Source organism: Lineus longissimus, chromosome 2, assembly GCF_910592395.1.
Source record: "Lineus longissimus chromosome 2, tnLinLong1.2, whole genome shotgun sequence".
Classification (NCBI taxonomy): domain Eukaryota; kingdom Metazoa; phylum Nemertea; class Pilidiophora; order Heteronemertea; family Lineidae; genus Lineus; species Lineus longissimus.
This window is the reverse complement of record NC_088309.1, coordinates 26987186-27002265: the sequence shown is the minus strand read 5'-3', so window position 1 is coordinate 27002265 and position 15080 is coordinate 26987186.

Here is a 15080-nt window from a genome sequence, read left to right as displayed (position 1 = left end):
ACACTCATGCATAACACCAAACCTAACACAAGAGCTAGCCACTGAGACCAGGTCATCATTTTGAGATAATTAGAGGTTATGTGGCCAGGGATGCGCTCGGGAACACCCAGACTATCGAGCAATTTCTGTTGAGTTAACCGTCCTGAGAAATCTGTGAGGCAATTTGGTACGGTACATAACTCTCAATGAGTTCATTCAAATCGGGACTATGTATGTTTGGTTCTTGCTTTGATTCTGTTGATGATATGTGATAGTGACAATATCAACTTTTATTGTATTCACAGCAGGTCAAGAAAGAGCTGCGTAAAGTTGTCAAATATGTTATTAACTCAATTTTCACCAAAGTGCACCCGCCTCCTTCTAACACTTTCATCATCAATATTACAACGCAAGCATAATCTTTCTAACACTTACCTCCCCTGGTATAAAGTTCAAAGTTGGCGGTTCCCCAGTTGGTGGTCTTGGGTCCAACTCCACGAATTCCTTTGGCAAAGGCGTGAAGATGGGTCGATCAAATGCCGTCTTCGACCGTCGAAGTTTGGCTGGGTTTTTTGGCCTGTAGAGTGCGGTGGCTGGGGTCTTTGAACGCTCGCTCTGGGAGGCTGGGGTCCTCGGCCAAGTCAGCCAGTGGCGGTCAAACTTCTCATCTGGTCTCTTGATATCTGAAAGAGAAAGATCGACCTTATGCTTTCATTCTGAAGTTCAGTCTGAGTTGATCGGAAGGTGCGGTATCTGAAAAGACTACGACTCATTCCCTTCCTTCCATTGTGATACCCATATTGTACATTGTACATCTTCCTCTGATTTTGCACACTTTCCTTGAGCACTCAGGCGTAATTTGACTCCTTCCCTTTAATCGAAATCACTAGCTTGTGCCCATTGTTCGTTACCTTCAAGAACAGCTTGACCAGTAACTCTTAGCGGAAGTGAGCGTGAAAGTTGCAAATCCTTGCCAGCGCACCCGAAATGGTGTCCAGGCCCCAGAATCCGCTCAACCTGAGAGCGGACCGGGCCCGGTGCGAAAGGGTCCACCAGTCTGTATACTCTGACCAACTCCATAACCACAATGACACAAGATCTTCACGTTACGTCTGTCCAATATCATGATGGTATTCCAGTCACGATCCTTGCAGTGCCTGGTAGACTATTTACATCATTTGGAATTTTAATGATATCTAGTATTTGCCATAAACACACGTATATTCAAACTCTACTACTAAAGGCACTTGGCCGAACAAGCCCACTGATGAATACGCATGACTTCAGTCCCTACAAAGTAATGAAACTGTAATTGACTTATTTGGTTCTTTCATTTTAGACATACATGTACATTTCATATTGGAATTGGACGATATACATGTATGCTAATTTTGAATAATAGCTTGAACGTAGCATTCTGATAATAATGAGGAAGTTATGTTCCGACTGGTCCTGCACTTTAATTTTTGAAACGAACCAAGCAACTGCCAAAACCATTTTAGACTGTGTTCTGCAGTAATGGTATATGTAATCAAACAGCTCTTCTCGGCTTCCATTCGGAAAAAGTCAAAGTAATGTTATTGCAATCCTTGAATATTTGATGAACTTTTGAACATCAAAATGAAATAAACGGGGAGATTTGAAACGCTACTACTTCAGTCCTGCAACAATTGTTACAAGTTCTCAGCACTGGGGACATTCAGGTGATGTGTCGGGATGGAACTCGTTTTGGTCGTCGTAGCAACCGTGGTTCGGTATGGGTTTACCTGTGTGGTTTCGAAGTTCATTATTATCATGACTATTGCTCGTATCACATTCGAATAAAACAAACTACGTAGGTTTATTTATCGTTGGTTAATCTGGATATCTGACAGTAATCTGCCCTCTTTATCATAATCCAACACACCACTGGGTCATTCACAATGCACAGTTCTATAGGTAAGCCGACTAAGCTGGAAAAAGAAGCCCATGTTAATGAATATTGAGTTTAGGAACCACAGAGTTGTTACAAGCAACAGCACAAATGACTATTTATCAAGGAGGATGAGACATTACCAGTTACATGTAGGCCTACCATCCACAAACTGAACTCACCCTGTTCTGAGTTCTTTCTCGGCTGAGGTGTCGATGAGAACTATCGATAAAGCTTGACGAAAATACCGTATGTAGCCTGATAGGACACACCCAGTTGAACACATAAAGGAGAGCACTGAAATGGGTAATCTGTCCCAACTATGCGATGAATACGTGAGAGCGCGAACCTTAGGATGCAAAAAGAACAAACCTTCTACATGTGTATGACACAACTGGTGCTGCGTATCCTTGACCGATTACCTGATGGTCTTCTTCAACGCCGAGATGAAATACACAGACACGGGGTCGACGGTTGTCAACACGAACTATACTAAGAGACAGTACTTGTGTTTCTAATTCTATGCCCGCGTGTATAAAAATGTTGTATGTCTTTGTCAAACTTTAGGTTTAAGGGATTAACCTATAGGCCTACTGGACATTTTTCAATCTCAGGTTTTCAGAACAAAGCTCCGAGATTTACTTATTCACAACTATGTGGTAACACAGATGTCACACTGTGTAATGGCTGGCAGGCTTTGAGATCAAGTCAGGCAACTAGAAACTTTAAAATATTTCACTCACCCAAAGGATTTAAGAATTAATGACTTTGTCAATCAAGAAATCATAACCATTGAGTTCTACTTCCGGTCAAAGATGTTACCATTTTCAAATGCCCTACCCTGGTCAACATTCCGGCCTGAAACCTTTGGACATAATCAAGCCAACGTACGTTTGCCATCGCCAGTTCTCAGTTGCGGCGAAACCACGTTGCTTTATTGAAGATGTGCAGGAGCTTGAATGTTAACAAAAAGAAAAATGAAGCAAGAGACCACAGTGGTGATGGCGTAATCAGAAATTTCTCATTCAGCTTAAATCCTATTGAACTGGAATGTACATGGAAGAAGCCGACTATCTCAAGAGTGAAATTGGGATAAATCCTTGTTCACAGACTTACTAGGTAGGTCCTTCATGTCGTACGCATCCAACCTGATAATTCCCCGCACCATCCTGAAAGTGAGATGTGCTTATAATCCCAATGTGAAAGCTGATTATTGCTTAGACTTGGAGCAAATTGGACTAGATCGCGATGCTAATAATACGTCGTGAATGGCAAGTTTTACTCCGGGCAATACCTGAAGTAGTTAATGGGTAAAACATTTATAACTTTACGGAAATTTGGTTTGTTTTTATTACATCTCCAACTTTAACAACAAAAACAGACGCGCAGAGGTAGAACGTTGAGTTGCTTGTATGATTTAGTTTAACAAATAAACTATTTTCAATAGTAATCCACAAGTCAATATTTTAGGAAACGTGGGGTTAATTTGTGGCACCTTCTAAGACTTCTGGTGTTGGTGTTGGGATTAACCGCCATTTCATACCCATCCACTTGGATTAGAGGAAAGAAATGGTCTCACTTAAAATGTGTACCGAGCTTACAGTAACCAGAGTGAATAATCTTCGAGACAAAATGCAATTGATATTATTCAAACTGGCTTCCCTGTGAACTGTATACATATACCTCTCGACCTGTGGATGTGCCAAATGGCGTGTGTATACCTTTTTAAGTTAACCCTATCAGATGACTTTGGCATTCAAGTCAATCCTTCTAAATCTTTTACCATTCCTATAAATTCCCCATTAGTTACATCAGAAAAGCATGGTACCATGCATAGAAATCAAAGCATATAAAATGGCCTTTTGTCCAGTTCTGATTAGTTATCGCTCACTGACATCAACATACCAAATCCTATATCATTGGAATACAGCCATGATCATAAGAGTTGGAACGATCGGGATGGCTCCAGCGTATTGATCAAGGTACAGCAAGGAAAGATCGGAAACAAGATTCCTGATTGAACTTATTGATTGGTGACTGGTCCAGAAATGACTGAGAGAACGGCCATATCAACTTTCTCCATTTTTGTGACTTAAACTGGTCTTCTCCCAGGTTATCATTGAAGACCAAAATGAAATATCAACCAGCTGTAATGCGCGAAACGGCCAAGAGCTTGTCATACAAAAAAACCAACAATGTGGTTAACACAGTTATGTCTTATTATGCCATGTCGTAATAAATATTGAGAATTATAAATAAGACAAGCAATACCTCCATTCTCTTCTAAATATTCAGAATAATCCGTCTGATATGTGGACCGCTGAAGCAAGGGCCTCTGGATGGGCCGATTCCGTATATGCATACGTTTCCATGCTGCGTCTGTCGCCATCTGAAGATCTTACACTAGACAGGATCAACCTATATAATCCACAGACAGTCTAATCCTGAATACTGATATCCCCAACAGACAAATGTTGCTCTTCTATGGCTGGATTCTCAATGTAATATTACACCTATCAGAAAATAGCTTCAAGAACTTGAAATATAATCCATGCGCAACAATCCAAGGAATGTGACGAAATCCGTCTCTGTTGTTCCAAATCAGCGGACTCGCCTTGTTTTGGAGAATTGTGTTCGGCCCTTAGTATCGCCAATGAAAGTGGCATTGATACACGAGCAAGTCCACTTTCCCTCCGGACAAGAAATAATCCACAATATTGTATTTACTTAAATTATTTTGAAGCAACAAATGGCAAAATGAAATAAAATATTGAGTGTGTGCGCACGACAGCTTATCCAAAGGGACAACAGGCCACCACTAATTATTTTGGCTGGAAACCACTCTCCACGGTGCGTCCCAGCTTAAAGACATTATCGTGCACAGTACTGGATTAGTGATCATTAGTTCCAAACCCAGTCTACACATTTAAATTGGTTATTTAAACTTAAACAGTAATTGGTCTCGGACATGCTGGGAAAGCTTTAAAATAATTGGTTCCTTAAACTTCAAGATGACTGCCAAATTGCTATGGTGTCAAATACAGTGACGTCATTGATTGTACCAAATGTCGCTAATTATGTGTCCATTTTTCTACAAAATATACTGTCTTTATAGAGAAGTTCAAATCTTCAATACAAGTGTAGACAACGACGGGGAGAAGTAAAAGAAATCAGTAAATCACACTGAGTTATTGGGGGATCTTCGGTCGATGTTGTTTTCGGAAAAGGTGAAAATGCGATCACCGGGAACAGCAATCAATTCTTAGAGCCTAACTCTGCTTAGCTGGTTGGTTGTGTCCATCAGATAATGTCAACGAGATGACCACACACCATGAGATATAACTGTCTTCTACTCTTTATATATCGTGATTACACGCGCACACTATCTTTCCAGATTTAGCTGCCTTATAGCCCTCGCACCACAACATGACATCGCACGGTGTTCCCTCTCTACCCCACCGAAAGTGGAGGCCAAAGTTTATGGGGCCGAGGGAACATAACGGGGTGGTAAGTATCATACGCATCAAGCAGCTTTTAACACGTAATGTGGATTCATTTTGGGCTCTCAACCTTGTTGTTCCACCAAAGTATCTCTCATAACGCTTCAGCTAAAGGGTCACCATCTTTGAATTGCAAAATCTAAAACTGCGGGTCTACAAAACTTACCTCCGGCAACTGTTGCTTTTTGTCCTTCTGCTTCCGCTTCCGCCTCGTCATTGACCTTGACATTGGAAGCCTTGACCCTGACCGAAGCTGGTCGCACACTGGCCGGCCTCTTCTCCGGGGAAGGTGGACGGGGCTTGGCCGGTGGTTCAGGCCGAGGTGGCGTAGCGACAGTCTCATGGACGGTTAACCTCATTGGTGGTTCCGGCTCTGGTATGGACCTCGCCGGAGCTGGCGTCTGAGTTCTGATGAATGACTTGGCTGGGGATGCTGGTCGGAGTGATTGAGCTGGGGTCGGCGCAGGCCTCGTCATGTCTTTCTCCAAAAGCTCTAAGCCGGTTGAGACAAAGTTTTCGAGTGGACTGGCGGGTACTGCTACGGGCACTGAAAAATGATAACGAAATAAGATATTTTGGACAAGAAGACCCTAATGTTTCCTTCAGCGCCGTGCGTAATTTGGTGGAACAGCTGATCGTGTCTCCGTTAAACATGATAAAATGATAATACATTACACCTGAAACAGCATGATCACCACCGGAAAGGTCAAAGTCCATCAGAATTCCGCCATTGCCGGTGAGAAGTTTGAAAAGTCCGAGGATAGAATTTCAGGGGAACAAATCTCCGAGGTATTGGCAGTCCTACCCTTGAACCCAACATAATATTCCTTTCGTTTCCACTGATTAAACGTAGCAGCCATTATTGGTCAATATCGTTTCCACACTGGACAACCAACACTCTGTATTGTAGTTATATGTAGACAAAAACACTTAACAACCAGTTGTTATCAACCATCAAGTGAATATTGAACGCATCCACCAGAGCAAGGAAGCCAATCCATAGATCTACGGTCACGGAAACCTTCACAAACCGTAACGTGCCGACTACCTGTCTACGGATGAAGTGCATGCCGATTTATCGACGTTGCCATCAGTCCAATAGTCATTTCCTTCACTGAGAAAAGCTAGGAAGATACTTCAGGACTGACGAACAACGTCGATGAATCGGCATGATGAACTACAGCGTCAAAGACATGCCATCTTATGCCCATGTGTCGGCGTCGCGTTTTTGCGCTCGTCAATCCTGAGTCTCCGATGTGGCTATCCATCCCGTTTTCCTAAAACTATTCTGTGAATGTGGTGTATACTGCTCTAAGCAGGGTACGGTGAAGGTTGGCGCATTTTGCTGGTGTGCATGTATGGTGCTATTTTCGTAGGGCATCTACCTCCCAACAACACTTACTGTAAGGAAGATCAGGTGCTGTGGAACCTGTTCGACATTGATTTGAAAGGTAATTCTTGGTGAAGAATATTTCAACCAAATACTTTATATCAACAAATAATAATGGCAACGTTGGTCAATAGTCACATGAGTGAGGGGTATGCCTCTACTGTCGCTCGTGAGCATTGTGGAGTAACAGGGTAGGGTCTACATTCAAAGTGGGCTGTTGTTTCTAAAAAGTAGAGCTTTTCCATCACGTAGAGAGAAGTTGCTAAACAAGCTCCAGCAACTAAGAGTAAGAATAAGAAGGAAGGAATGTCAAATATTACTGTTGGTACCATCCCGTTCTCCCAGTGTAACCAGCTATCCAAGCTTAGCTTACCTTTTACTGGTACTGGTACGGTAATAGGTTGAGCAACGATTATTTGTTGTTGTGGTACTGGAGGCGGATGAGTTCTTGTCTGTATCAAGTTGGACATATAATCTCTGACTGCCTCGTTTACTCTGTCTTGCATCTCATCCACTCGCTTCTGTTTGTCCTCCTCGCTGTCGAGGTAATCCTGAAAGGAAAGGGTAGCGGGGAGAGTTAGGGGCTAGTGCTTTAGTTGTCCATTCTCTGAAGGTTGGGAGAAACGAAACTTCAAGCGACACGTGTCACAACCATGTTCATCTCGCTACATTCGTTTCGATCGAACATGCCAGTCAATTGCAAATGCTTGAAGCGATTAGATTTATTTATGAAGTCTTCAAATTGGTTCATCGAAAAGATAGGAGCGAGCGTTGTATGATTTGCTAGATACTTAGAAGGTTCATTCATGATGAGGAAGTTGGTCAGTACCATGATTAAGAGCTTAAACGAGTAATTGGTTGAATCATTTACTTAGTGGTTGGTTTCTCCCTCCCAGGTTTAGATATGCGGAAATTTGATAATAAAATCACCAGTATCGCCATGTTACAAATCCACAGCATCAGGTGGTTTGATAACCCATCTTCGAATCACACCCTTACACGTACTTAGGTTAACGAGTTAACGGTGTAGTTATGTCGAAATTAAAACATTGATCAGCAGTTAACGAATTATTCGAAGTATTTTGAGCAACCTTTGGTCCACAGCAAAAAAACATACGCCTATTTAGATCATACCATGTGTCGACTGAAACAATATTTGGCCACAAGGCGGAATAATGTCTAAGGAAATACGTCAAGAAAATGTAAACACGTTAGCGTTATTTGCTATATATTTTGTATTCTTCTCGACTTATTCTTGGGTAGAAAAACAAATATCAGTGCCGACCAATCCTGTGAAAATTATTGAACATTTCTCCTGGTATAAATACCAAAACCGACTGTTTTCAAGGATTGTACGGCCTCGATCCGTCACTCGTCATTGGTCATTGGTTCGACCCCAGTATCTTTCTTATTTGCCATTCTTACATCTGATTTTAATGTAGGCTGGCTTATATAAGAATCGGAGAGTTAATCATCAATAAGCGTTTGTGTGTGTGCCAAGCGCTAAAAGACCACATGCCACACATACGACTCAAATATTGTTTAGTACTTAAAAATATGTGAAAGTGGATCATGCGATTATAGAGAGCATCCCGCTGTGCACTTTCCTAACAACTGAAAGGAGTCCTTTATTATTATCTTCTGCACAAGAAATCATAGGAATTCATAAGCTAGGTTGTCGCTAAGGCCTAAAAACCAGTGACACGCCATAAGATTAACAATTATAGATCTGGTTGATAATATCATGCACGTTTGACAGTACAACGTGGACAGATAATATTATAGACCGTTCAAATAACCATGAGAAGAAGATCATTTCGATAACTTAGTTTTTCCTTTGGTAAACTTGCCGACCATAATGACCATGACAGGCCATATATAAAACCAATGGAGCCAGTGTCCGTTGTTAGGTCACTGTATTTCTGGTCAAAATCTCGAAACTCTAACGTTGTTAATGTATAAGACATACTATACTGGTGATTATTAGATTATTGTATTACAGACGGTAATGAATGTAATATCAAATATTTTGGATTATCTCCTTTCAAAGCCTACGTGCTTTAACTTCAATAAGTAGACATAAATTTTTAATGTATATTGATATTGCCCGCATATCTGTCAGTTCATTGAAAATAATAAACCAACCAACTCAATATATTATTCTGTTAAGATGATCAACGATTGCATCATACGTAAGTGTCTGAAATAACGAGGCGGTTTACTAAAATACCCGGTTACCAGGGAAAGGAACTGACCAGCGATTGGCGTCTGTAATTACTATTCTTGTCTCCCAATATTCGGAGTACTCAGTATAATATTACCTCGAACGATATCATAGAGTACATTGCTATAAATATGCAATCCTTTTATGACAAAATAATAGAAATCGTGCAATCTTATTGATCAATTTTTTCATTGTACATACAGCAACTCGTGCATTGTAATTGACCTCGCTTTAAGATTCCTGCTGTTGATTTAGGGATATAATCGCATGTACATGTACATGTATATGTGTAATAGTCGGGACAAGCCAGTAAATAATAAGGAAACATCATCAACAACAGAACCCTTCAAGAATTGGTGTTTTAGTTGTGTCCATAAATTATGTATGGTTCCGATTACCGGACGCGGCAAAGAAATGCCAGTACCGAAAGCTGTACTATCTTATCTCACCACTTGATTCCGTTACAATTCCCATTTTGTGACAGCGTTTGATTGTGGTACGCTGATCGTGGCTTGGCCTCAAAACCGTGGAACAAATTGTAGGTCAAAACTGCGAATAATGTCAGGGACAGGTAATCTATTGGAAAGGTATCGACCATAAATTTGGCACGCTGATGTGATCGTGATGGTAATGTACATGTAAGTCATTAATCGTATGATCATTGGGAACTATTGAGTAAACCAGGCGACTTCTCTTCCATAAAACAATTTGAATGGTTAAAGGAATATTAAAACAACAGATAAATCAACAGATAAGGCTAAAAACAGCCGTAAGTCATTGCCAAGTCGCCATGCAACTCAACGGACAAATAGGTGTAATGACAGATCTTCCATTAGTAGTGGCACGAGCCATACATTATAGACATATCCAAGAAGTACACCTTACCCCCAACAAATGATATGCATTTCACACAAACATTTGTTCAGTAGAAATAAGGCAGGTTTTCTTGTACGTACGTTTTTGGTTTATGCAAAAGAAGATGTACATGTGACGTTGATACAACCAGTCGAAACAAAGTATTGTAAGCTGACTTTAAAGCATCATGGGTTTCGTTGTCCCCTCCCAATAAATTTCGGACAAAATAAGACGATTCTAAATCCAAAGGAATCTGGGAGAGTGACACAGTGGACGGTACAAGCCCAAGGAATCTCAGGGTCGTAGGACACAGTGGACAACTCAAGACCTGAAACTACCAACCTTCATTGACATGGCGGTGGATGGTCGCTGCTGTCGCTGCATCACCTTACGCCTAAGGTTTGCATCCACCTTTGGCATACACCGCAGGGCCCCTAAGGGTCTGGTGCTCTTTCGTTTCTTATCGAGAGTCATCATGAACGAAGGGAAATCCTCACCAGTGAAGTTAAGTTTGAAATACTAGAAATCGGAGATCACAGAGTGCTGACAATGACAATATCAATGTCAAGGACCACTCAAGAATTTCAATAAAATCGATCCCACTAATTAATTAGAGTGTTTCTGCAAATCTAACACATGTAATTTTCTTCCTGGAGAAGACACAAGATCCACCTGAGGCCTGATTAAATGAAGATTGGTGACAGTCTTCTCTGGTGTCCGTGGTTACACCTTGAATGGCATGTCATTCACGTCAGGTATAATCCCACTGGTCAGGTCTTCAATCTAGCCAACACTAAGCCTACGCGAAGTAGGTAGGCCTACGCCAGCCTTTACTCGTCGCCATGCACGATCAAATCGTATGAAGAATGACCTGAGAATATTGTAGTGATTCTATAGCCGAGTTGATATCTTGTGAAAAGAGGTCCTTTATCTTGCTGTCATATTATCTTAATGTAAGATATTCCAATGAAGCCATTTACCTTTGGAACATTATTTCTATTAGCGATATAATAGCGTGATACCAACAAAAGAGTCAAAGCTCACTACCTCTTTTTTTCTTCTAAACTTATTCATTGAATTGCTCTGCTGCGATTATTCTAACTTACAGCTATAATGGAGATTTTGTGTTATTTTGGGTTTCCTGCGATCAGACGTCTAAACGCAATATCGCCTTATACGATATGTTTTCCCAGAAGGCCTCAGAGCAACTCATGATATAAAAGATCAAATGGTTACATTGAATGCTCCGACAGGCAATGAAAACATTTCTCTTGTGCTGGTACCATGAAGGGAACATCTTGTTATGAGAAAGCCTCCATGGAATCGATATCAATGGCATCAAATTGTGATGTCGACTAGGAGCAATTAAGCCTCAAGCTGTGAATGGGTGGGATGAATCTATTTAAATTCTGGATTATAATTAGGTTGGTCATATTCATTTTTGAAAAGCGGACATCGAAATTTTCCAATGATTGCTTTCAATTCCCCACAGCGCCCTATATTTCACTTAGTTACTAGTCTTCCGATAAGAAAGAAACTTACTTTCACGGGAGCGATAGTTGGGATTTAACGATAATGTAAAATGTACCTTATGAAAATGATATAATGGCAGAGGGAGCTACATAATGGAGACTTTAGCCTGGAAGGGCAACTCCGCAAACACATCACATGCAATAAGATGGTAGAATCACTAGTGTTATGACGAAGAATTATACTATTCATTACCTCAGCAGAAAGACCAGCATACAAACGATAACTCTTTTACTTTCCCACTGTCACCTACTTACATGTATCAATATATCCTTTCACAGAGAAGCCAAGAAACTCATCTTCACTGCGTTTGCTCGGAGAGGCCAAAACACCTCATCTGCACTCGGTTTGCTCAGTCTTGAACGCGACTAACGTTTACACTGGCTGTGTGATATTCACTCAAGAACTGTTTCATTTGATCCCTTACCATCACAATAAACGTAGCGTGCAAATGTTTAACGCATTGCCGAACTTGAATTGGATAACATTTAAATTGTAACGGCAAATTTAATTCATATTACAGTTCGAACTCATTAGCTTTTTGCCGAGGAAGTGACTTTTGAAACTGCCAGGGATTTGACCCTCCGGTCATCAAATCAAGGCTTACACGAATCACTTCAACAAAAATCATTACTGTACTAAAGGTACCTTCGATTTCCCTTGCATATTGGCCTTTCCAGGAGCAGGTCTCTTCATCTTTCCATTCTCTTTCGATTTCCCTTGCATAGGCATATTGGTTCTTGCAGAAGCGGGCCTCTCAGCTGCCTTTCCATCTTCCTTGGTCTTTTCAAGTATTTGCTTGAACTGATCCTCCAACTCGGCCTTTTGCATAAATGTCAATGTTTCCTTTCCCGTGTTCACATCCTTCCCTTTCTCTTTCCCGAGGTCACCTTGTCTGACCTTCCATCCTTTGATCATCTTCTGTACCGCCAGTCCTCGCACGCGGTATTCCTTGAACTTGGCATCATATTCGCTCTCGGGATCTTTATTTTCTGCTGGGATGTATTTGCTCATTGGGTTCTTCACTGCTGGTGGGTAATGTGATGAGGTAGGCATGTTGTAATAGAGGAGAGTTTCTGAAACCAACAGATCAGGAGACACGTACTGCGGTGAAATGAGGGAAGCAAGCTCAGACTGAGAAATGAACGAGAGTATTTTTTGTAAGCATGTTAGTATAGACTAGCTGCTTGGAAGAGAGGAATGTCTTCCCTGATATGTTTTGACAAAACAGGACTCTTCAAATTGTCATTTCACAATACAGCCTATGCATTTACCCTGTGTATATCAACAAGTGTGCATTCATACATGATGGTAATTATAAAGCTACGGAGACAACAGGATATATAGGTGGCAAGTACATGACTATTCCGATATGTGGCGAATGTCGGGACAAGGTTGTTAAAAAGCATGTTTCGAGCTTACATGCTTTCTAACAACCATGACCAGGAGTCACAATATCGAGATCTTGATCTGAATCAATATCCCTTACAGCATATACGTCCATTCATCTATCTAGGTAAACGGTAACTAAGTATCTACACTGACATCTTGACATCAACTCTACAATACTCCAGGGCTTACTGAATAATCCGTGTACCGATATCAATTTGTTTGCCCAGACTTTGGTGCCTCTAAGAAAATTGTAAATAATGATCTATACACACACCTACCTTGCGATCAACCTTTAGCCAATGTTGCCTTTATTCCCAGATTCCGATACTGATGTTTATATCTCTGGTAACCTTGGTAACCATTCATCAATATCAGAATTCTGATTCGTTCATTTTAAATGTTTATTCAGGCCCACATTCGTTTTCCCCTGCGATGCTATACGATAGTTTACATAGCATATAAAATCGTTATGATAAAAAAGCTATGTAGGCATTAGAAAAATGGTTTATATTAATCCTGCTTACACACATATTTTTGGATAAAGCCAAGCATTTTTAGTGTTTTAACCTCAGTAATAACGGTAAATATTGTTTACAACTGGACTATAAAACAGTTAAGAAGCTTTGGATATCGTCTGGGCTACAAAGACGTGGTGTGGATAAAAAGGCCAACAGAGCCTAAATCAAACTCATGTAGCGTTCGTCAATGGTAATCGGTGATCCTATTAAACGTAAACTTGTTGATTGAGTGTCAGGCCTAGCTGTCGATAAACTAATGGCTGATAATGAAAGCACAGTACGTATTAGCCTTTCTTTGCCGCGTCCGGTAATCGAAACCGTATCTATTTTATGGACACAACTGTACACCCCAACATAAGTACAATGTTTGTGTTGTTTCCCGATCCATTAATTGCTTGTACACGTCGTCCCCGTATTCATATCACTAATTATCATCACATTCAAAATGTTGGTGTTCAAGATGCAATTAACACATGGTAAGGCTCAGATCACGTAACGACCCGCCCTCGGCCCTAAACGTTAATTCGACAACTTTGCTTCGAGGTCGCGTTGTTGGTTCCATGATTATGCCTCTGTTACTTACGCAGCGTTGGGAATGCCACGAAGTGTTCTTAAGGTTAACTAAACTGCGGTCAGTTAGCCAGAGAGAAGGGTGAGTTTGTCGATAGTGATTCCAATGAAGAAATAGGTGCAACGCGGAACCCAGAAAACGTGGGTCTGTCAGTCTTGTGGGTTAAAGCTTGCCCCTTGCTCGGGACAGAACGTGGGGTCGCGTGCAACAAATCAAGAACATTGAAGAAAGGCAATAAACATATTAAGATGTTTGACAATAATCAGTGCAGAGTGGGTCGTTTTTTTCTATCAGTTTTCGTCTTCAAGTTCTTTTTTCAGTGTCATACGAAAGAAAATTAAAGTGAGCCAAAAAGGGACAGGCTGGTTGCGTAGCTAACAATCCAAAAGGTATTCATCTCTGCGGTGACCGCATTCACTGTCTCGACATGACACCTAATCATGATGTAAAGCCGGAGTTTCTGGACTTTCTGTTTCCCACACACCAGGCCAACCTCTGAACGTACCACACAACCAGTCAGCGGGATGTGCAAGTCGTCACAAAAACCTATTTTAAAAATAATCTTTGTTCTGTGCAAGTGTATTTGTTTTCTTTCAAATTGCATTCTAAGATGATTTCATGTGTGAAATTACTCGGCGATGTGGCGCCTTATAGGATTACAAGTGACATGTCATACTCGCTTGGTTCATGTAGCCATAGCCAAGAGCGAATTCGTTAGGTTATAGAGCGCAGAGGCAATCCTTAAATTGTAATGCATTCTTCATTATATTCTCGATCTCACGTTTCCTATCGAGAATGTGAGCTCGTGTGTTATTCACGTATCATCTTGGAATTAAAGAATATCATTTTACTGATACAAAAGGGAAATTGACGTGTTACATCTTGTTTGGAGACCTTTGGAAACGTCTTTCGAAAAGAAATGGAAAACAAGTCGACTCGTGGCATTGCTATCTTTTGTGCTTTCGACGGCATCCCGAATCCTCCCGATGGATTAGAGCAAATACATTACTAGACTCCTTTAATCGATTCCTGCTCGTGCGGATTATTTTAATGTTGTGTCATCCCATATCAGAGCAAAAACCGTTCGTTTCGTCATTTGATAATTGATTGCAAATACTGCTGTCACCGCGTCCAGTGAAATTGCATGTTTTCCTGACACCGCCTCCGGCGGATGTTACATGGTTTATTTTGGACAACCTGACGTATATT